At 45.8% G+C, this 23,015-nt stretch overlaps 1 protein-coding gene across 10 annotated transcripts in view; it reads left to right on the top strand.

Annotated features, from left to right (window-relative positions):
- Positions 1 to 23,015, top strand: part of LOC119178037 (chitinase-like protein 4) — an 820,670-nt gene that overhangs the window by 291,764 nt on the left and 505,891 nt on the right. The gene's annotated exons all lie outside the window — the stretch shown is intronic.

Below are 23,015 nucleotides of genomic sequence, written 5' to 3' on the forward strand. Positions count from 1 at the left end.
ATGTAAGCTATAGAAAGGTTTCTTTGATATCAGTCATTTATTGCTAACTCAGTAAAAACTAGTAAATCACAAATTTTTCTCAATAATAACTTACAAAAAATCAATGCTTTTGTTAATTTTCGTTTCGGCAGCATTTAACTATATACATCCGCATTTTTTGTTAAGGTACCCAATTCCTGGCCGAATATTCAGTGGGCTTGTCAGCCACAAGTTTACGTGGTGGTGGTGGTGGCGGTGGTGTTGCAGCAGGCGGGGTTAGTCTGTCCTGCATGGCTGGTGATTTTTCCGCAAGAGCATCTTCTGAATTCGGAAATTGTCACCACGTGTCAGACAGCCCAGTTTCTCACAGGAAGACCAACAAGAAAATTTATTGTACGTTCTTTCTAGTTGCCGCGGGTCATTCAGAAAAAATGACGTCAATAGCTGTCCGGTGCTTATGACAGCCTTTTTGCAAGGTGCGAATCATCACTGCTCTTTGCACATCAAACTGTGGGCAAAGCGAAATGAAGTGTTCAATATCCACCATGTCACTGCAGAAGGCACAGAACGGGGAAGCGTATCTCCCATTCTTGAATTACCAGGCCAAGGTGTATGCGGAGCTGGCTCTTATGAGGTAAAACAGCGTCGCTTGTTCATGAGAAAGTCCATGAATTACACATGCTTGGTGTGGAAACTTGTAGATCGCCTTGAAATTATTGCGCATCACATCTTTGTTGTTCTGGGAAGTCTATATATCTACACATTGTGGCATGCAGTGTGCATTGAAAAACATCGGGAATATTGGTTCATCAACTGAGAATATTGTGCGTACTGTGTGCAGTGTGAATACCAATGCGTCTTGTGTGCGAAGACGTTAGCACTCGTGGCAGCGACCGGTTGTCGAAAAAACTTTATTAGGCATTTTAGTAAAAGTAAATAAATATTCACTTCACGCGATCATCTGCGAGTGGGTACGTGTCAGTGTTTGCGCTGTGTGCAGAAAAAATTGCATGGTCACTGGTCTGCAAGATACCACTGCTGATGCTGCATGTAACAGACGTCACCGACCACTGCAATCCAAACTTGCATGCGCTACTTGTTCATTACCATTACAGCCACAAGTAAACAGTCGAATCAGATACAGCTATGTGCCAGCTTATGCTGAGGAAAAGTATGAAAGGTGTTTTGTCATTGAGATCAGTTATTTGTTCAGAAACACTTGCTGTTAAAGCATCAAGACCCAAATATGAAGCAAAAAGTAGTGTCACTTTCAAAATCAAAGGCGACACAGTGAAAGATATATATTTGATATACTTGGGATGTAAAGCACGCACAAGAGGTGCTGCCATATTATTGTTTTTCCTGTGTTGCAACCTGCTAGCCTTACTCACCCAACGTATCTGCAAAGATGCGATGAAAACACCAAGCAGATGATGAAGGATGGATGAACACATGTTCACGGATTTCCACCATCCATTTTGGCTCAGCAGGCCTGCAGCCTCCATAGTACTGCAATCAGTTTGTAAGACAAGTATAGCTTTATTCAACATTTTGATTTACAGGTAAAGATGCAAGACGCATAAGCACTATATAGGAAGCTTGCATGATACTGTTCTATGTAGCAAAACTGATGCCGATATCAATTAAGCCTCCAGGCCACCACCTTTTTTTCTTTCTGTTCTTAAAATGTAATCAATTCATGGTTAATATTGTTTCCAATATGAACTGGCATTATGGTGAGGAATTGGAATTTTTTTCAAACACATTTCAATGAGTGCAAAATAAGCATGCATTAGCCTTTTATCAGCAGTTTAAGAAAACAGCATGAAGGATTTTTGCTAAAACCTATGTTTTTATATGCACCATACATTTCGATATATACAGTCGCGAGCATTATGAGAAAGAACAGGGATTCATGTTTAGTCATGATAACTTGTAATATACACTGACATGAATGCAAATTACTCAATATCAAAAGATAATGTTCTCTATGAGCATTTATTTCTGCGAACACTATAGCACTTGCCAACTGCAATTTGCACAAAACAGTGACAAGCTAGGCTAGTTTCTATGGATGAGCAGTAGTGAACAGTGCAGAGGAAAAACTCGAGACATCAGTAAAAACAATGTGGGAGATGCACAGACTTCCACTGTATAGCTCATTGAACAAAACTTTGCCTGAATATTATCGGCCGTGCAACTCATGCAAATGAAAGTTCAGTTAAAAATTAATGAAGTTAGAGAATCAACAAGACCTCCTTTTTTCTAACCGGGCCCTCTTTCTCATGAGGTGTGCAGCAATAGGCCTCTATCGGGGTACGTAACAGCGTGACCTCACTGGCGCACGTTCAAAGTGTGGCTGGCAAAACACTCCTGCTGGTGGCTCAGCGCCGGACTGATTTTCTTTTCTTTTTCGGAGCTTGAACTTTATGTTACAACTAGCTGTAGTATGTGTCAGCAAACATCTGGTTGTGTGGTCAACTGCATAATGAAATACTTGTCACGCTGGCTATTTATCTTGAAGTGAACGCACCTGGTGGCCTGAGCGAGGAACAGTGGCATTCTCTTTAAAATTGTGCACAGTCGATTGTGGCGTGTAGTGCGCGTGGTGTATGCAGTGTGAATAACAATGCGTCTTCATTGCGAAAACACTAGCTGTCGTTGTGGCAGCGATGGGCTCTCGACAAAACTTGATTTGACATTTTAGTCAAAAGAAATATGCATGTGATGCGATCATTTGCGAGCGGGTATATCTCAGCATTTGCGCTGCGTGCAGAAAAAATGCATAATCACCGCGCTAAAAGACACCATTGCTGAAGCTGCACATACGCCTCGGACGAGTAAAAAAGCCCAATAAATGTATAACTTGTTTTATCGGAGGCGTCATATGTCTTCATGTAATGAGCAGAGATTATTCTTTCCCATATACTTAGTACCTTTACCGCTCGATATTTATGAAGTGGCATTGGACACCATAAGTTTGTGTGTTAGGTCTGAAGGGAGCAATATAAGTATGCAAGTATGTTTTAAAGTCAGATGCAGAAATGTATCTGCGCAAACGTTTATGTATATAATTATGCTACAGAGTTTAAATCGCATATAATTTAGCGGGCTATGAAGAACGTCACCGAAAAGTTTATTTTAACTTTTATGGATATGTGTTAACATAAGCCTAACACATGACAAAAACTGTTTTTTTGTTTTCTGTTCTTTTTTAATCACTTTTGATCAGAATTTTGTGATGTCATTGAGAATCTTGTCCGTAACCTATCGCATAGCAGCTTAAAACCTTGCTTCAGCCCATGCTGTGCTACCTTTAAAACTGCAGTGCACATGTCGCAACGAAAATTGCGTGCGTTTAAATCCATGGCAAACTTTCTCAAAACATCTGTCCCCGTCAACATACAGAACGTTCGCTTTCGAGGAGGAACTTTTTTTAATAGGCTGCCACCTACGACGAACAAATCACTGCATCTTAAACTAAACGAATCGATCCTTTTCGTCGAAGTTTCTCGTCGAAGTTTCTCGTCGAAGTTTTTGTCTTCGAAATCCTTCGAAATCTTCGAAATTCGTCGAATTTTCTGTCTGAGAAATGCAGATACACGCAGCACTGCTATGCAGAAAGATCCCACCGGCGAAACTTTCTTATCAATCAGCCCCTGCAACGAGGGAGGGAATGGTGGGCGCGCTGCTCGAAGTAAAGGCACACAGTTTGCAAACAGTGAGAGGTTTCTTACTTAGGGAACATTTTGCACAATACATTTTTCAGATGGCAGACTGTACTCGTCCCAGATTGATCATACTGATGTGTCTTGTTCGTACTTTGTGCGGTGCGTTACAGGCATTTAGTCACTTTGATCTTTAAAAGCTAACTTTAGTGTTCTCTCCTCGTATTGCTGACAACTATGTCGCAGCCTAAATTGGCCAGCAAAGCACAACAGAAAGGCTGTCACAATAAATATACCAACATAGGTATTCTACTGCAAACAAAAGTCGGCACTGGTCCTGTGATTAGCCGTCTTCCTTCTATCTTTGCCTTGTTTGTGCTGAAACAGCCAAACACCTGATAAGTTAGATGAATAATAGTAATGCATCGAAACTATAAATGCTTGCATTACAGCCTACACAACAACATGATATTTGCACCACTACCGAACGGCAGCGAAACATATCTTGAACATGCTGGCAGTACATTTTATAAGAAGCAGCTCTGCTGATTACGAATTCTCACATTTTGCATGCAAGTTTCTTCAAAATCAGACGTATGTAGTAGGTTATGGCTGGTACATTAATAATTAAAAGCAAAGGCGTCCTGCAGGCACACATTCAGATTGCGCGAACACCTTTTTATCTACACTAGGCACACACATTAAAATGTTTAACAAGGACAAGCCCTTGTTTACGGGCGTAATAACAATCCACCGTGAACGTACGCTTATCATACATGCTTATAAGGAGGTTGGCTAGGTGAATCGAGCCAAGTTTCAAATTGTATCACCCCTGAACAAGAATAAAATGCTGATTCACATCAAATGGCACTGCAGGCTTCGTTTAGTCAAGAACGTAGCAAACGCCATGTGCGTCCTCCTCGCTACAATGCACATATGACAATGCACAATGCATATATGTGGCTAAAACAGACAGCATGACTAAAACCAAAACATAGCAACTAAAAAAGGCCCTCGTAACTTCTAGGCAACCATCCAGCCCGGATGACATCGTGTGTATTGTGGTAAATTGTCGTAGCGTAAAAAAAATTATACAACTCGCCGCCCTCATTGAAACGACAAAGCCACATGTAGTACTTGGTTCTAAATCTTGGTTAGACGAAACAATAAATGACAATGAAATCTTTCGAACCGGCTACACAGTCTACAGGAAGGACAGAAACGCGCATGGGGGAGGTGTTTTCATTTTGATTCACAATACTATATCTAGCTTCCTCGTTGACGTTGAAGCTGGCTCAACCGAAATTGTTTGCTGCAATGTACTCTTGAACAACGGCTCGTCTGTGACATTCGTTTCCTTCTACAGGTCACCCAGCACGAGAGACCCTCAGCCCCTTTTTAATTTAAGCAATGTGCTGCTGACACTACAAACTACATATATTGTTTTGGCAGGTGATTTTAATGTACCAGATGTGATATGGCAGCAGCTTACACCAGTGTTAGTCAATTCATCCCTCCTGTACACGACCTTCCACGAAATGATAAATGCCCATTCGTTACTACAGTTTGTGCAAAAACCAACGCGACTTACGGCTAGTAGTGCAAATGTACTTGATTTATTTTTTTGCAATGTGCTTGATCTCGTGTCTTCGATTACCTTGATTCGTGGTATTAGTGATCATGATGTTGTCGTCGCTAAGATGTCCTGTGCCACCAAGAATTGTCGTTCTGTGCAGCCTCGCAAGGTCTTTTTTTATGAAAGAGGTGAATACGCAACAATATCATGTGAACTAGACAATTTTTTCCCAGAGTTTAGTGCTCATTGTACGTGTCTAGACATAAACGCATTGTGGGATCTTTTTAAGACTCAAATACAGTCCTTGACACAAACCTTCATTCCCTCGCATGTCATTACTTCCCAGCATCGAAACGATAAACCATGGATTACTAAAGAGATTCGTACGATGTTAAACAGGAAAAATAGAGCCTTTCGTAAGCACTGTCACTCGCCGAATCCTACATTGTTCGCAAAGATGAAGGTAATGAGCAAAACGATAGCGAGATTGATGCGCAATGCACATAAAAAGTTTCTTTTCAATCTAGGACACAAAGTGAAAACTAATCCAAAAGAAATGTGGAAATATGTCAAGAGCAAAAAGAACTCTGGTAACGCTATCCCCGACGTCATAGATGAAAAAGCCCACGGCACAGATATTTTGGCAAAAGCAGAGGCCTTCAATGCTCATTTTCACTCCGTGTTTTCATGCTCAAAAGCCGCACTTTTGAAATCACAAGACGTCAGAGAGCTTACTCAGATGAGGGAAATTGAGCTGTCTGAAGATGGTATCGCATTATTACTACGGAAGATAAACATCCACTCGGCTACCGGTCTTGACTTTATTTCAAATTTGGTCCTAAAGAACTGTGCATTGTCTGTCACCCCTTTCTTAATACTGTTATTTAACATATCTCTTCAAGTTGGTGCTCTACCTTCGGACTGGAAAACTGCAAATGTTATTCCAATTGACAAAAGTGGTTCAAAAACAAGAATGTGCAACTACAGGCCAATTTCACTCACAAGCGTTGCTTGTAAAACATTACAACATGTAGTATATACAAATTTAATGGCACACCTTCAAGAAAATAGCTTCATTATTCCAACGCAACATGGCTTCAGGGCTGGCTTTTCTTGCGACACTCAGCTTGTAGAATTTGGCCATGACATCGCAGCATTTATTAGCTAAGTTTTGCAAGTTGACTGCATTTTTTAGACTTTTGGAAAGTTTTCGATACCGTATCTCACACCCTGTTACTACTAAAGTTATCCTACCTCAACTTGCCGAACACCCTCCTGAAGTGGTTGGAAGCGTACCTGTTAGATAGAAAACAACGCGTGATACTTCATGGTGTCCGCTCTTCTGATGTCTCTGTATCATCTGGAGTGCCACAGGGGTCCGTCTTTGGTCCCCTGCTTTTTCTTATATTTATCAATGACCTTACTGAACACTTGTCTTGCCGTGTGAAATTATAAGCAGATGATTGCTGTATTTCAAAATCATGTCTTGGTGTTCGACTTGGAATATGACACTCAACCTGTCCAAATGCAACCTCTTAAGATTCACAAACAAAAGACACCCGCTGATTGCAAGCTATGTCATGAATACAAGACAGCTGTCCCTTGTAACAGAATATAAGTATTTAGCAGTCATTCTTTCCAGCAATTTGACTTGGAATGCCCACATAAAATACATTGTAACAAAGGCCAGCAATACATTAAACTTCTTAAGACGTAACTTTAAACAAGCACCGGCCAGCCTGAAAGAAATCCTGTATATGTCGAATGTACGCCCACTTTTGGAATACGCGTGACGCACGTGGGACCCTTTTACCAAGGTGAACATCGACGCTCTAGAACCCGAGCAGCTGAGAGCAGCCCGTTTCGTCACGGGTGATTACAACTTTTCTAAAAGATCTTTCGAAATCAGGAGTATTTCAGGATGGCCTCTTCTTGAAGACAGGCGCAAATTCTTACGTTTATCTCTGTTTCACAAAATATTGTCACGGGGTCGTGACGTGGCCGAAGACAGGAGACTTCGTGTTGGGATTTAACTGTTTATTTGGGCGAACCTGTGCCCGGTAAAAGGAAAGTTCAATTATAGCAGCAGTCTCGCACACATAGCAGTCTCGGACTGATAGCGGCCAACGGAGCGTCGGCCTTCGAACAACAATTGACAAGCGGCGAAGCGCGTCGGCATTTATACTCTTGCAGTCGAATGTTCTAGCGTTATCGCTGGCGGTGGCGTAGGTTCCAGAACAATCTGTACCGTTCGCAAAGTGGGCGTGATCTTATCGAAATGATCTACTAAAGTTCGGAACCTTCTCGAAAACTGCAGGCGCGGTTTGCGCTGAGAATCGTGTGGTGTTTTGGGATGATAACAAAAACCTAAGAAATGGAACGTGGCATTGCCTCCGTCTGAAAAAAAGGCATCGTCCCGATGCTTTCACTAAAGATGAATGTACAATAATAATGCAAGAAAATACAATGAATAAATTACGATACAACAATAATACAAAAAACACTGTTTCAGTTTGTTAACGTGCATGAAACGGCTTGAGGCGCGCGACATGAACGACTTCAGGTCGCGATTGGCGTCGTTGAGAGTTCGTCACGCCGTCGGGGAGCCCCTCGTAAACAAGTGGGCCGAGACGTCGAACAACCCTGTACGGTCCGAAGTACCGTCGCAGAAGCTTTTCACTTAGTCCACGTCGGCGTATCGGCGTCCACACCCAAACACGTTCACCGGGCTGGTATTCCACGAAGCGTCGTCGAAGGTTGTAACGGTGGATGTCGGTTGTCTGTTGATTCTTGATACGGAGACGCGCAAGTTGTCGGGCTTCTTCGGCGCGTTGAAGGTACTCGCTCACATCGAGGTTTTCTTCGTCGGTGACGTTGGGCAACATGGCATCGAGCATTGTTGCCGGGCTCCTTCCGTAGACCAATTTGTATGCAGATATCTGCGTCGTCTCCTGCACCACCGTGTTGTATGCAAAGGTCACATACGAAAGAATGACGTCCCACGTCTTGTGTTCGACATCGCCGTACATTGACAGCATGTCGGCGATCGTCTTGTTAAGCCGCTCGGTGAGGCCGTTGGTCTGTGGGTGGTACGCTGTCGTCCGGCGGTGGTTTATTTGGCTGTATGCCAACATCGCTTGAGTTAAGTCGGCAGTGAATGCCGTTCCTCTGTCGGTGATAAGGACCTCCGGGGCGCCATGACGTAGGACGATACTTTCGACGAAGAACTTAGCTACCTCGGATGCACTGCCTTTTGGCAGGGCTTTTGTCTCGGCGTAGCGGGTGAGGTAGTCGGTAGCTACCACGATCCACTTATTTCCGAAAGCCGACGTCGGGAACGGCCCCAGTAGGTCCATACCAATCTGCTGGAAAGGTCGGCAAGGTGAATCAATTGGCTGCTGATTTCCCGCTGGCCTTGTCGGCAGTGCCTTACGTCGCTGACAGTCCCGGCATGTCCTCACATAACGAGTGACGTCGGTGGTAAGACGTGGCCAGTAGTACCTTTCTTGTATCCTCGCGAGCGTGCGAAAACACCAAGGTGCCCTGCCGTCGGATTGTCGTGCAGGGCTTGCAGGAGTTCTAGTCGCAGAGCTGAAGGCATCACAAGGAGGTACTTGGCTCGAAGCGGTGAAAAGTATTTCGTTTGTAGAAGACCATTTCGTAGAAAGAACGACGCAAGTGCGCGCTTGAATACCTTCGGGACTTCGACGGTCCTGCCTTCGAGATATTCTATTAGGGCCTTAAGTTCCGGGTCGGCCCACTGTCGTTCAGCGAAGTCGTCGGTAGTTATCGTTCCCAAGAAGTAATCGTCCTCTGGGTCGTCGGGTAGCGGTTGGTCGACAGGCGCACGAGAGAGACAGTCGGCGTCGGAGTGTTTTTTGCCGGACTTGTAAATGACATCATTGTCATAGTCTTGAAGTCTCAGGCTCCATCGTGCGAGGCGACCTGAAGGGTCTTTCAAGGTGGCTAGCCAACACAAGGCGTGGTGGTCGCTCACAACTTTGAAGGGCCTGCCGTAGAGGTAGGGGCGAAATTTCGACGTAGCCCAGATGATGACGAGGCACTCCTTTTCTGTTGTGGAATAATTTGCTTCTGCTTTGAATAGCGATCGGCTGGCGTGAGTAATAACCCCTTCAAGTCCGTCAGCCCTCTGCACAAAAACGGTGCCAAGACCTACGCTGCTTGCGTCAGTATGTATTTAGGTCTCGGCGAATTCGTCGAAATGGGCAAGTAACGGAGGCGTCTGGAGGCAATGTTTAAGCTCCTGGAAAGCGTGTTCCTGTGGCGTTTCCCACTTGAACTCCACGTCGGCCTTGGTAAGGTTAGTGAGAGGATCGGCGATGCGGGCGAAGTTTTTCACGAACCACCTATATTAGGCGCACAGGCCCAGAAATCGGCGCACGGCTTTCTTGTCAGTGGGCGGCGGGAAGTTGGCGACGGCGGCTGTTTTCCGTGGATCGGGACGAACTACAGACTTGCTGATAAGGTGCCCCAGAAAGAAGAGCTCCTCATACGCAAATCTGCACTTTTCTGGCTTCAGCGTGAGTCAGGAAGTCTTGATGGCTTGAAGTACAGCTTCAAGGCGCCAAAGATGCTCGTCGAAACTCGAGGAAAACACGACGACGTCGTCCAAGTACACAAGGCAAGTCTGCCCCTTCAATCCTGCCAGTACTGTATCCATAACGCGTTGAAAAGTTGCAGGCGCTGAACAAAGGCCGAAAGGCATCACCTTAAACTCAAAGAGGCCGTCTGGTAACACCATGGGGGATGCCCATGGACTCTTGGACAGCTGGATAATGTCATCCCGCAGCATTTGCTCAACTTGTCTCTTCATGGCCTAACGTTTTCGCGTCGAAACTCTGTACGGACTCTGACGGAGTGGTCTGGCATTTTCTTCGGTTATGATGCGATGTTTCTTGATTGGGGTCTGCCGAATTTTCGATGACGACGAAAAGCAATATTCGTACTGTAGGAGCAGGGCCTTGAGCTGTTCTTGCTTATCGTTCGGAAGTCTGAGATTGACGTCGAAAGCTATGGGAGGGGCTTGGTTCCTCTGAGAAGGTTCCGCAGAATCGGCTAGGGTGAAAGCACTGGTGGCTTCGATAATTTCTCCGATGTATGCGACCGTTGTTCCTTTGTTCACATGTTTGTACTCATTGCTGAAATTCGTGAGCATAGCCGTTGCTTTGCCTCCCCGCAGCTCTGCAATTCCTCTTGCGACGCAAATATTTCGGGTGACCAACAGATGCTGACTGCCTTCAACGACGCCTTCCAAGTCAGGAGATTTAGGAGTGCCGACTGAAATAATGACGCTTGAGCGAGGCAAAATGGTGACTTGTACTTCTAGCACATTCAAGGCATGGTGTCCTGACGGCGTGCGCGGCGGTAGTGCTTCTTCGGTGGATAACGTTATCGACTTTGTTTTAGGTTGATGACAGCACCATGGAGGCATAAGAAGTCCATGCCAATGATGACATCTCTCGAGCAACGCTGTAGGACTACGAAGTCTGCAGGATAAATACGGCCGTTAATTGTGACTCTCGCTGTGCAGATTCCTGCAGGCGTTACGAGATGACCTCCGGCTGTGCGGATTTCAGGGCCTTTCCAAGCTGTCCTAACTTTCTTTAACTTCGCGGCGAACGACCCACTGATGACAGAATAGTCAGCTCCAGTATCGACGAGAGCGGTCACACTGTGGCCGTCGATAAGAACGTCGAGGTCGCTAGTTCGCCGTCTCGCATTACAGTTAGGGCGTGGCGTCGGGTCACGGCTGCGTCGGCTTTTTCAGCTGCTTCCATGTTGCGTCGTCAGGCCACCTTCGGTAAGTGAGCTTTCACCGTCAGGGCTTTGCCTGGTTGGCGTTGTGTTCGGAAAGCTCCGTCGCGGCGTCGTCGTCTTCGGAGGATCTTCGGTAGTTCGTCGCACAGCAACCGCACCTCCACCGGTTGCTGCCTTTAGTTTCCCGGATACGGGCTAGGAGACCGGCCCCGCGTTGGGCCAGAGTACTGCCGGTGGTGCGGTGACGTGCGGCGGCTGGGCGATGGCGAACACGAAGGGCTTCGTGGTGTCCACCGAGTTCCTGTCAGATAGTCGGCGATGTCACGTGGTCGTTCTCCTGGCTGTGGACGCGGTGCATTGACGGCGAAGCCACGCAGTCCCATCTGTCGGTACTGGCAACGGCGGTATGTGTGTGCGGCCTCGCCACAGTGGTAACAGAGCGGGCGATGGTCAGGGGTGCGCCTGACGTAAGTCTTCTTCGGTGCACTGCACTGGGCCGCTGGCGAACGGTATGACGTCGGTGGGGGTGGTGGCGGCGGTGGCGTCTGTCGACGGAAGTGCGATGGGGCGGCGTTTTGGCGTGGATTGGGAGGAGCGTTGTGGCGCATGGCAGCGGCGTAGCTCATAGCTTCCGGCTCGGGCAGCGGTGCGTGGGGAATTAGAAGCGAGATCCGAACTTCTTCTCGCACAATGTCGGTGATTGAATCCACTTGTGGCTGCGCCGAAGGCAACAGCTTGCGCAGCTCTTCCCGCACGATCGCTCGGATCGTTTCACGCAGGTCTCCGGAGTTACTGGCTTGATCAGCAGCGCAGTGTGCAGTCAGTCGACGACTATACTGTCTGGTGCGCAAGTCCAGGGTCTTTTCAATAGTGGTCGCTTCGGCTACAAATTCTTGGATGGTTTTCGGTGGGTTTCTCATCAGTCCCGTGAAGAGCTCCTGTTTGACCCCTCGCATGAGGAAACGAATTTTTTTCTCCTCAGGTATGTCTGGATCAGCGTGACGAAATAGTCGGGTCATTTCTTCTGTGAAAATGGCGACATTTTCATTTGGTAGCTGAATCCGGGTCTCTAATAAAGCAGCGGCCCTCTCTTCGCGAGCGACGCTCGCGAACGTTTGCAGGAATGTGCCGCAGAAAACATCCCTACTGAAACGTTCCGTATGTGAGTCCAATAATTCCATATGTTTCCATAAAGATTACATATGTTTCCCATATATTTTCCATATATTTCCGTAAGATTCTTACGGAAACATACGGAATTATTGGACATCGCATACGGAGCGTTTCAGTAGGGATCCCAAGTTCGGAGCATGGACTCCCGATTTTCGAGCTAGGTCCTTGCGGTGTCTTCCAAATAGAAGAACACACGACGCAGCTTTTCGTCATGGTCCCAGTGGTTGAGGGCGGCCACACGGTCGTATGTTTCTAGCCAGGACTCCGGGTCTTCGAACGATGACCCATGGAAAATTGGTGGTTCCCTGGGTTGATGCATGACCATCGTGGGCTGGGACGCAGCGGTTGTCATTGTCGCTGCAGTCGTGGTCATGACCTTGGTCTTCCGCGCCCTGTCTTGTAGAAGCCCGTACTCTGGTGGTAGCCCTTGCTGTCGGCGGCTTGTTCGCTGCTCCTGGTTGGCGTCGGTGTCTTCTCCGCGACGTGGGCTGGGTGCACGGCTTGACGGGGGCGTCCGGTACATGAACGAAGCAGCACCTCCACCAGATGTCAAGGGGTGTTGACGTGGCCAACGACACGAGACTTCGTGTTGGGATTTAACTGTTTATTTGGGCGAACCTGTGCCCAGTAAACGGAAAATCCAATTATAGCAGTAGTCTCGCACAGATAGCAGTCTCGGACTGATAGCGGCGAACGGAGCGTCGGCTTTCGATCAACAACTGACAAGCGGCGAAGCGCGTCGGTATTTATACTCTTGCCGTCGAATGTTCTAGCGTTACCGCTGGCGGTGGCGTAGGTTCCAGAACAATCTGTACCGTTCGCACAGTTGGCGTGATCTTATCGAAATGATCTACTACAGTCCGGAACCTTCTCGAAAACTGCAGACGCGGTTTGCGCTGAAAATCGTGTGGTGTTTTGGGATGATAACAAAAACTTAAGAAATGGAACGTGGCAATATTTCATGGTTTAACGGATATTCACAAAGAAAACTACATATCGGGGCCTACGTATATATCTGCTCGTACTGATCACCCCCTTAAAGTGCGCGAATTCGCTACCGAAATTAACCTTTTTAAATATTCATTTTTTTCGCGATCAATTAAGCAATGCAACAAACTACCTTATGAAATTGTATCCGCGTCCAGGGAAACATTCGCCACTGCGCTGGAACATCATATTTTATCGTAGCCTGAGCACACGTTAAAGTTGCCTACACTTTCGTTTTATCTCTCTAGCGATCTACGCTTCAGCTTTTTTTTCCCGCCTGCTTTTATCTGAGTGTATATATATATGTATATAGATATATGTGTGTGCGTATGCATTATATATATATATATATATATATATATATATATATATATATATATATATATATATATATATATATTTCTTGCTGCTGTACCTTCACACACGTCAATGTTTATTGAGTGTCACAATTGGATGCTTTATTATGTATCTGTATTTCTTTTATGTTCAACTCAGTGTTAATGAACTGTCGCCTTTCTGCATTTCGAAATCGTTATCTCCCCTCTACACTAATGCCCCTCGCGGGCGCTGTAGGTACTGTAAATAAATAAATAAAAAATAAATAAATATGAAAACATCCATCGCCACTCACATGCATGTTGCCGCAGTTGTCACGAATTAGCTCCAATAAGCCCGCACCGATGCGCCATGGCACTGGTGTCCGCGTTGTCAAAGCGAATCGGTAAGCGCACTGGCAAAGGCGGGTAAGGCTGCCGTTTCAAGACGCCTTGTTCGAGTGCGGCAACACACACTTGCAACGAGTGACATAATTATTCTACATGATAACGTGTTCTCCTTACCTTTAGTTTCTTTCGCACTGTCCCGAGGAAAGCGACCAAAGGAATAAGCCCTCACATCAGAGTCCTTCAAGCACCCACACATTCCCCCGATTCCTTGGATGACTCGCACTTGATCCGCACTCGAAAATCCGCGGGAATAGGACGCAATCTTTGAACATCGCACAAACAAGGAACGGTGCTTCCTTACGTAAATTTAATGCTTTTACCTTCCATCTTCTTGTGAATGTAGCAGAGCGAACGCACGAGAGACGCATGGAAACGGCATGCCCACGGAAACAAAGACGGCAAGCAAAATGTGGCTTTAGCTGTGGATGGATTTGACTCGAATATCTGTTTGCAAAAAAAGATCTAACGCTACAATAAACTGAAAAATGTGTAAGTTATCCGGTAAGATAATTTAAAAAATTGATAAACAATTACTCGAATTAACAATTTACAAAGTTTAGAGTTTTTTCGAATTTTATTTCTTTCGTATTTTGCCTTTTACTTCTTCTACAACAGACGTTGTGCGGTTTTACGTTCGGTGCGTGTCGCAAACGCAAAGCTCTACAGTATTTGTATCAGAGTTCTCAATGTATCAAAGGATGACTACAAAGCAGTATCATTTTGACATAGTGCCGTACGCGATCTTTCATAGCATGCTATGTCTTTGCTCTGAAGCAAATCGAAGTAAGCCGGCCGGTGCAATCAGCTGATGTCGCCGCTACGAGATGCACGGTCGTGCGCATTAGCGTCGCGCCCCGCATTCCATTTGGGATCGAGTGACAGACCTACTAAGTGGAACACAGCTAGATGCAGGGATTAATGGCGTATCACTCTGAATTCGTGTGGTGGCCGACTCAATTGCAAGAGACCCCCGGGAAACAAGCTTCAGCTGCTCAAGCCTGTGTAAGCGTAAAAATACTTTTCGTCCACGAGTGAGCGGCAATCTATAGTGAAAAGATATGCGAAAAGCTTGTGGCGTAGTTACAATCACAAAACATATGCACACAATAATAAATACGATCGCATATCGTACATGCTATAGGCGAGCTAATAGCCTATAAGCACATTCATTTTTTATATACAACACTACTTCAAGCCGTGTTGGCATGGCTTAGCAAGCTAACACAGCAGCTCGCATGCATGACTTGGTGGCACAGGTTTGAATCCCGCCTAAACGCATTTTTTTCTGTTTTTTTAACTTCGGTTGATGTACTGCTATTTATTCTAATGTGTTAGGTGCTAAAACAAGATAAAAGCCACATGACGTTCATGTACGTATGTGGGACCGAAGCATGCACGGACGCTTCATCGGATATGCTGTGACACTGTTTTTACCGACATCCAAAGCAATGCAACGGGTACTACGATGACTACGACGACACTGGACATACGACCGACGGCGTAAGAAGCACCGCCCCTAAAAAACCCGTACATTGAGGAGCAGGCTAAAAGGATATTTCAAATGCAGCCTTCTGTGATGCTTTTATACGAAGAATAATAAAGGTGCGTTACCTCGCGAAGTACACTGTTCTTGGTCGGGACGAAGTTTTTCGGCTGATGTTGTTCAGCCACTGCTGCTTGCACAAGCCAGCGTGTTTATCTTGGGGTATCATAAAAAGTGCGTTACAATTTTTACTGTGGTTGTTGCAGTCATGGTGCATAGCAAGGCTCAGCGTCCGCACAATGCACAAAAAACAAAGCGCGCGCTACGTTTGTTACGCAAAGCATCGGCGAAAAATGGCGCGATCGACAAGCAAAGAGCAAGATCCACGCGACTCATAGGGCAGCTGGCGAAGAAGACCAATTATGGTGCAGAAAAAGTGCAGGAGACCGGGAGGACGGAAAGGGCGCCGAGGAGGGAGAAAGGAGGTCTAGCATGCCGCAGCGAGTACAGTGAATGGCGTTACTACAGTGTACTAGAAGGGGGCAGTGGAATGAGCGAGGCGGCCGCGCCGTATCTCAGCTGATTCTCCAGCGGGTGACAGTAGCGCCGGCGCTAAAGTTGCATGGTACTGAAGATCTCAGGAGGGTCGGACTTGGGAGCCCGCGCGAATATCCCGCGAAAGCGTGTATTTGCTCCTTTTTGGCGCGTTCAAGGCGTTTCAGAGCCTTCATCAGTGTATGCACACTTGCTAAGCGCAATGGTGCGCGAGTAAATATGCAGACACGCAGGAATTTCGTCAAGACATTCTGTGTTTCAACAGCCTGACGACAAAAAAAAAACAAAAAAAACGTGTAGTACAATTAGACTTTGCATGGATCCGCCTAGCTTTTCACTCAAGCAGTGCATTAAACTGCGCTACATTATAAGCGGCTACTGGCGAACTACAGAGAGAGAAGTATGAAAACCACGAATAATTCATGCGCTCGTTTGTTCAGCAGTTTCTATATTCAGAGTACTGTTCTTCATATAAGTCCACAAGCGCTTGATTGTTGCATAAGGAACCCGATTATAAGTAGTGTTGCCGAAACATTTCTATTGGTTACAACTTATTTTTATCACGCCAGTTTTGCCGAAAATAATAAATAATGCTTTCGCAAAGGCTTTCTTGTTTTAACCGCATGCTTTTGCGCTCACTTGGCTTCATTTATGCAAGTTCCAGGAGGATGAGCCAGGCAGCCCAGCTGAAAGAACGCCTGTACCTCTTAGTCAAGAACTCTACGCGAAAAAGGTTATCCTAAACATTCACTATATCCAGTTCTCATTTTGTATTGAAAGTTTATATTGTGCTGCTTTCCTAATATTCTAGTGGCGTAACGCCGTTGCAAGCGAGCAAATTTATGACGATGTTTAATTATATAGGTGTAGTTCTTTCATTAATTGAGAAAACTGTAGGCAGGCGTTAGGGCATTTTGCTTCGAGAAATATAACTTGCATATGTACACAGTAAAGACACACATACACAAACACACACCCACACACACACACACGAACACATACAATAGCGGCCTTAGAACAGCCGCTATTTTTGTGCGCCATGCATTCTTTGTCCGACTACGTTAGACTTGATTGATCTCGTTTTCAGACCTCATACTGTCGAAAAGGGGAAATTTACAGTGCGCATTAATACAGAGGCACGCTATATTCAGCTTCGGCAACTATAAACGTTTGGCGCAGGGCTACCCAGTATTCTTTGGGGGGGGGGGGTGCAGCAGAACGCCTAACTTTGGCAATTGGTGGTCACTGTGAATATGTGTAAATATTTTAATATGCCTTGAAAAGTTTATTTACGAAAACATTTTGTGATGCAGGGGGTTCAGATTCCTGTCCTCTCCCGTCTCTATTTACGGCCTCCTGGTTCTGCGTGCGTTTGACACGGTATTTTTTTCTTCTCACAGCTTTCTGAACGCTGCTAACTTCCCATAAACCGACTCAGTTATTCGTGATATTGCAGACGCCTGCTCAATGAAGAAAGAGTTGAGAAATCAAAATAAGACACGCCCTCTAATTTTTGATCTTGAAGAAGGACGTTTATGGAGCTCAAATTCAGAAGATTGGCATGTCATACTTAAGAGATTATGACATCATGTACTAGACATGAGTGATGGGAAGGTACGAAGAAATCTGCCTCAAAAAAGCGTACCGGAGACGCCGAAGCGCACACCAGTTCCTGCGCCAGGCGCGCGGCTCTTTCAGTACTATTCGACTGAAGCGCCGCCACTACGGGCAACGCGGAGGGCATCAAGTGGCGATACGTGGTCACGCCACTCAATACTTCTAGTACACTCTGCGGTAATTTCCAGAGATCAAAAGGTTTTAGGTCAGGCCTGCATGCTGCGCCCTCTCCGAGTAACAAGTGCAAGAACAACAACAAAAAAAGACGTGACCTTCGAAATGGCATGCGCGCGGCAAGCGTTCGCCTCTTCGGAGACTTCAAGAGAAAAAAATATATGTGGCAGTGATCAAGAGATGGCGCAGCCATCGGAACGTCGTTGGCAGTGCATGCATGGCTTTAGGGTCATTTTTTTTTCGGAAACCTTATAAGCTTTAGGAAGTATTTTGTTCATCATTGTGGAACCGTTCATAAACATCCGATTGCCTAGGAATCATATACAATATATTTATGTGTGCGCATGTGGTGGTACGGCAACGAAACGTAAAAAAGTTGACCAAAGTGTACTTGTGACTTGTGCCACTATAGTCAATAAAAATTCATTGCTGTATAAGCTTGCGCGTTTTTTGAGAAGGGTGCGAGTAAACACGTCCAAGTGCGTGTGGTTGTGCCGAATCGTTGATTGTACTGTACTTCGTTGGGTTCACTTTCTATGCAAGTATGTGTACTATTTATCTTTATGTGCATGTGTGGTTAAATGCATTGCTTCAACGTATATACATATATATTAGGCGTCCGGTGCCAGTGGTGAGTAATCATGGAATGGGCTCCATGGGCTCATTCACCAACTATCCGCTTTGTAACCGTGTGGTAGCGTCAACGTACGTCGCCACAGGTAATACTTCTTTTGGTATAATTCAGTCCCTTCAGGTGGTGCTAGCTACCGCCTACTTCACGTATGTGACGCTATCACACCTCCAGCTAAATACATAACGTTGAACATCTATCTATCGAAACTGCACTGCCGAGCCGGAATGATTTCGCTAAGACCGAGTCTACGGTTTGAAGGCACATCTCGTGGCCTGCGACCCCGTAAATGCGTCGATAACACCGCTACACTATGTGAATTTGCGACAAATAAATACAGCAAGCCTTGGATGCACTCAGCCTGAGAGAACTCCGTAGTATCTGTATCTTTCAAAGTGAACGTCGTCTCGCTTGCCGAATGAAACCTACTAGCTCTGTTGTTCTGTTTCGCGATGTTTTCAACACCACAGGTTTGTCTGCTTGTTTTTATAATAATTTCATTCAAAATCAAGCTCAGCAGGACCATTTCCTGCAAATGTTAGTGCCGTGTACTCCTTATCAGTCGAGGGTGAACGCATTAGCAAGGCCTACTCCCTTTGGTAACCCGGGGCCAGCCATCTTGTTTCTGAAGGGGAGATACAGTTTCTCCAAGGCAAAAGGGAGCATCGTTTCTGCATTTAAGGATGATCATTGGGGACATCACCATTTTTCTCTAAATGAAAAGAACGTCACTTCATTTTTAATAGTGTACAGTGACTTGCATGAGTGAATAAAAAATGATTGAAAGAAAACGCAATGCCGAGTACCTCGCCAACCATTGAAGGAAAACAGCCTGCGCATGTACGCCACAGATTCCGAGCAGCAGCGTCGCAGGCTTTCCGCTTCATCACCGATAAGAGAATCCAGAGTAGAAGTTACACGGCAGGTCGATAATGTCGAATGTGCACGCTGGATATTTTTTGTGCCACGATAGCTAAACACTAAATTTAGTGCTATTAAGTGCTACGCACAACAGTCCTATCTTTCAGTCTTATCTTTCAATTGTGTAGAGAAGAGCAGTTTTTTTTTGCGAAAACGTTGGTTCTCCTTGCTTTAAGTATTGCGCTTACTACGATGCCTCTAGCGCATTTATTTTTCGCGTTCATAAGGGCAGGATTGAAGGATTATGTTTTTTCTTAAGCTGCGACGGGGTAAATTGTTTTCATCCCCCTTCGGAAGGCTGAACCTGGAGGTTCTTAGAAGTCTAGGGGCTGTTTCTTTCATGTTCCAGACGCGCCCGTGACGCCACAAACCCCTCCCGAGTGGCAAAGAAGACATTGACGCCAATCACAAGTAGTGAATAGGCTGCAAGCAGAGAGGACTGCAGCCAGAGTACGGCCCCTTCCTGAAAAACACCTCAGATCCCCACATCGACAGCAGCAAAGATTATCGCCCCTGTGCAGCCTGCCCGAATGCTTCTCCGGCAGACCAAGAAGCCATCAACCTTCCTCGGGTGGTCAATTGAAGACCCCGAAAGCTGGCTCAAGTCATACGGTCGAGCTGACGTTTTCAATGCCTGGACCAACGAAGATAAGCTTCAACATGTGAACTTTGCATTAGGAGATGCCACTCGCACATGGTTTAAGAACTAAGAGCGAACACAGGCAACATAGGCCATATTTCACACCTGGTTACTCGCCACATTCACGAACGTCGTCTGCAAGAAGAGTGCTGAAGCTGTGCTCAAAACACCGCATACAGCTTCTAATGAAAGTGCCGCTCTAAACACTGAAACGAGCATTCAGGGCTGTAAAAACTGTATATCACCTGGGGCACACACCCACATGCTTGTCCACATATTCGCCCTTGGTATGTAGATAAGTGCCACACGTGTCTGGTGGAAAGGCTTTGCTGGCGTGTGCCAAAGGTTTGTCACAATATTTATGTCAAGATAAGACAGTCGTATTCATAAACTCATATTGTCCTTTCATAGTAGTTTTGCTTTACCCTTAATTAAGGGGGTGTTATTTGCTCAAATAGATAGATAGATAGATAGATAGATAGATAGATAGATAGATAGATAGATAGATAGATAGATAGAAGTACCTGTAGTACGCGAAAATATGCTTAACATTTCAAACCAAGCTGGCGTTATGGCTTTCTGCCGCCTAAAGTGGTGGAGCACTGTGGAAATGTATGGGACCACTGAAAGCGTTTGTCTTCTTCACTTTTTCTGCTCTGGTGCCAACTTGCCACTTGCTATAACATCTTTAGACTACGTTCGTTGGTAGCTACTATTACAACATCAAGGTAACCTCTATGACGAAGTTTTGCAGCTTGTTCGCAAATGCTTTGGATCAACAGGTGCGGCTGAGACTGCATTCACTAATTCGCTATGCTGTTTTTCAGAAGTATTGAGGAATCAGACTGGAAGATGACTCAACATTTTTGCGAACTTTATTGGTTCGCAAAAACAGAATATCTCCTCAGGGAAAGAATATCTAAATGACGGTTCAGCCTTTCGTTGGAATTAGCACAAATACATCTTAGAACATTTGCGCGTGGGCACACAGGGACACAGAAGCGACAAACGAAGGGACGTAATCTAATATCTGGTTTATATTTGAAAACGTTCTTTTAAAAAACCCTCACATCAACGCAATCCGGTCAAAGCATTTGAACTGCGCACATAGCACAACTTATAATGATAAGTGAGCACAACTCACTGAACAGCTGACAAGAGCGAAGTTTCCTTCTCAAGGAAGGCAACCGAAGGGTGCCTTACACATTTTCTTTTCAGCCTGTCAATGTGATAGGCTTCCATTATTTCTCTTAAACTTCAGTTCTGCTGTCTATATTCGAAGCGTGTTTCTAAAATAAGGCGAACTTAGGCCCTTGTCGCAATGCAGCGCTGAATGTGTATTAGGGCAACTATTTCAAGATGAACATGTTTCAACTAGGCTGAATCGCAGTTCTGCGTTAGCGCAAATACCAAGACGATAGAAGGACAAGCGCAATACTTCTCTCGTCTTGAATCTTGTGCTAAGTATATCGTAAGAATGAACCAACTCGCCCAACAAGTCACTCAAGTGAAGTTTGAAGTACTGCAGCGTATACCATAGGAGGGTATCTCGTGAATGCAGCTACCTGAACTTGCTCTCTCTTTCTTGAACACCGTCAAAATGTTTACTATTTTTTTCAATCCTACCAGTCAACAAAAGCCAAGTAGTCATTAACGCAGTGAATGACCTTGCCCGCCAGACCAAGACCAAGAGGCCATACGTGCAGCTTCTGTATAGCTATAATTGCCCTATCGCTCCGTCCCCCTTCGCTAAAAAGATCGTACAATGGGTGGGTGCCATGGTGAACAATTCATACGTGAGATCTCTGCACGAAAAAGATTTCCTTCGGAAGTGATGAACGTCGAAGCCAGGTAGCACCTCAGCACCTCGTGAAAGCAACCAACCTACAGGCCCGAACGAGTCGTGAACGCATTTTCGTCATCTTGATTGCTTTTACACTGCTTTTCACGTCGCAGCCACAGGGGTAAAGGACTTGAGAAACAAACAGGATAGCAGACGACAAATTCAGTTAGCTCCGCTTGACTGTCACTAATCAAACAGCGAAGCTAGTGGCACGCAGCGGGGTTGAGAGAAGCGGAATGAAGTGCGATAAAGGGAGAATCAAGTGCTAGCATTGTCGCACAGAGTGGGAAAAGTGGCGAGAGCAGTCATCGGTGTAGTCGTGAGCAGTGACAGTAATGCGAGAGGTGAGCGTAGTGGTAAGTTGCTTGGGTAGGGAATACTGGGTGGAGTGGCACATATTCGTTGTGTGATTTACCCACTTTCTATCGCTGAATCCCACTACCATGGTACCCCGGCATGAAAACCGCGACCAAGAATGGCTTCGCTGTTAAAAGAGAAATAGCGAGGTTGCCTTGTAAATATATGCGAGGTAGTTAGTCAAGTCAGCCCAGCATCTTCTGGGTGTTCAATGGCACGTGGTTATCATAGTCACCTCAAAAACCTCATATGGTATAGTGACAGAAGGCGGTTCGTTTGTGTTCGTAGCACATACGCCCAGTTGCTTGGTAGGCAGTGGTGACATTTCCGCGTACCTACGGTAATGCTGCGCATTCACAGCGAAGGTGTTCAAGGGCCTCGGAGTCGCCGCAAAATTTGCAGGGGGAGCGTCTTTAGCGCACTAGCAAGCCGCCTATCACAAGAAATTAGTGCGCAGGAGAAGAAGCGTTCTGCTCTCCAGCATGGGGATACCACCCTCCAAGAGTGGCTTTGAAATTTGCAGTTGGTCACTCTGGCGTACAGGTTGGATGGTTATCAGTTTAGCATTGCCCGGTCAAATCAGACAGACTTACTGCTCATGTCAGCGGCACACTAAAGGGATGGCCATGTTTGCGGTGAGGGTGACCGCGTGTTCGTTACCGATGGCTTGTGGCGTCATTCAGTGAAATAAGATAAAAACCCTCGCGGCCGCTAATGCAGAGAGCTAGAACCTCAGCAAGATTCCTGTTAGCAGAGCTCGCCGGTCGTACATGAGGCCCGTGAACGCTAGTTTCGAGTGGCAGAGCAACAGTATAGAAAAACATCCTTGAAGTAGCACCAAAAGAGCACAACCGTTGGTTGCTAAGGAAAGTCCGCAGCCAGGACACCAACGTCCAGTTGGCGACCAA

Source organism: Rhipicephalus microplus, chromosome 1 (genome assembly GCF_043290135.1).
Source record: "Rhipicephalus microplus isolate Deutch F79 chromosome 1, USDA_Rmic, whole genome shotgun sequence".
NCBI lineage: Eukaryota > Metazoa > Arthropoda > Arachnida > Ixodida > Ixodidae > Rhipicephalus > Rhipicephalus microplus.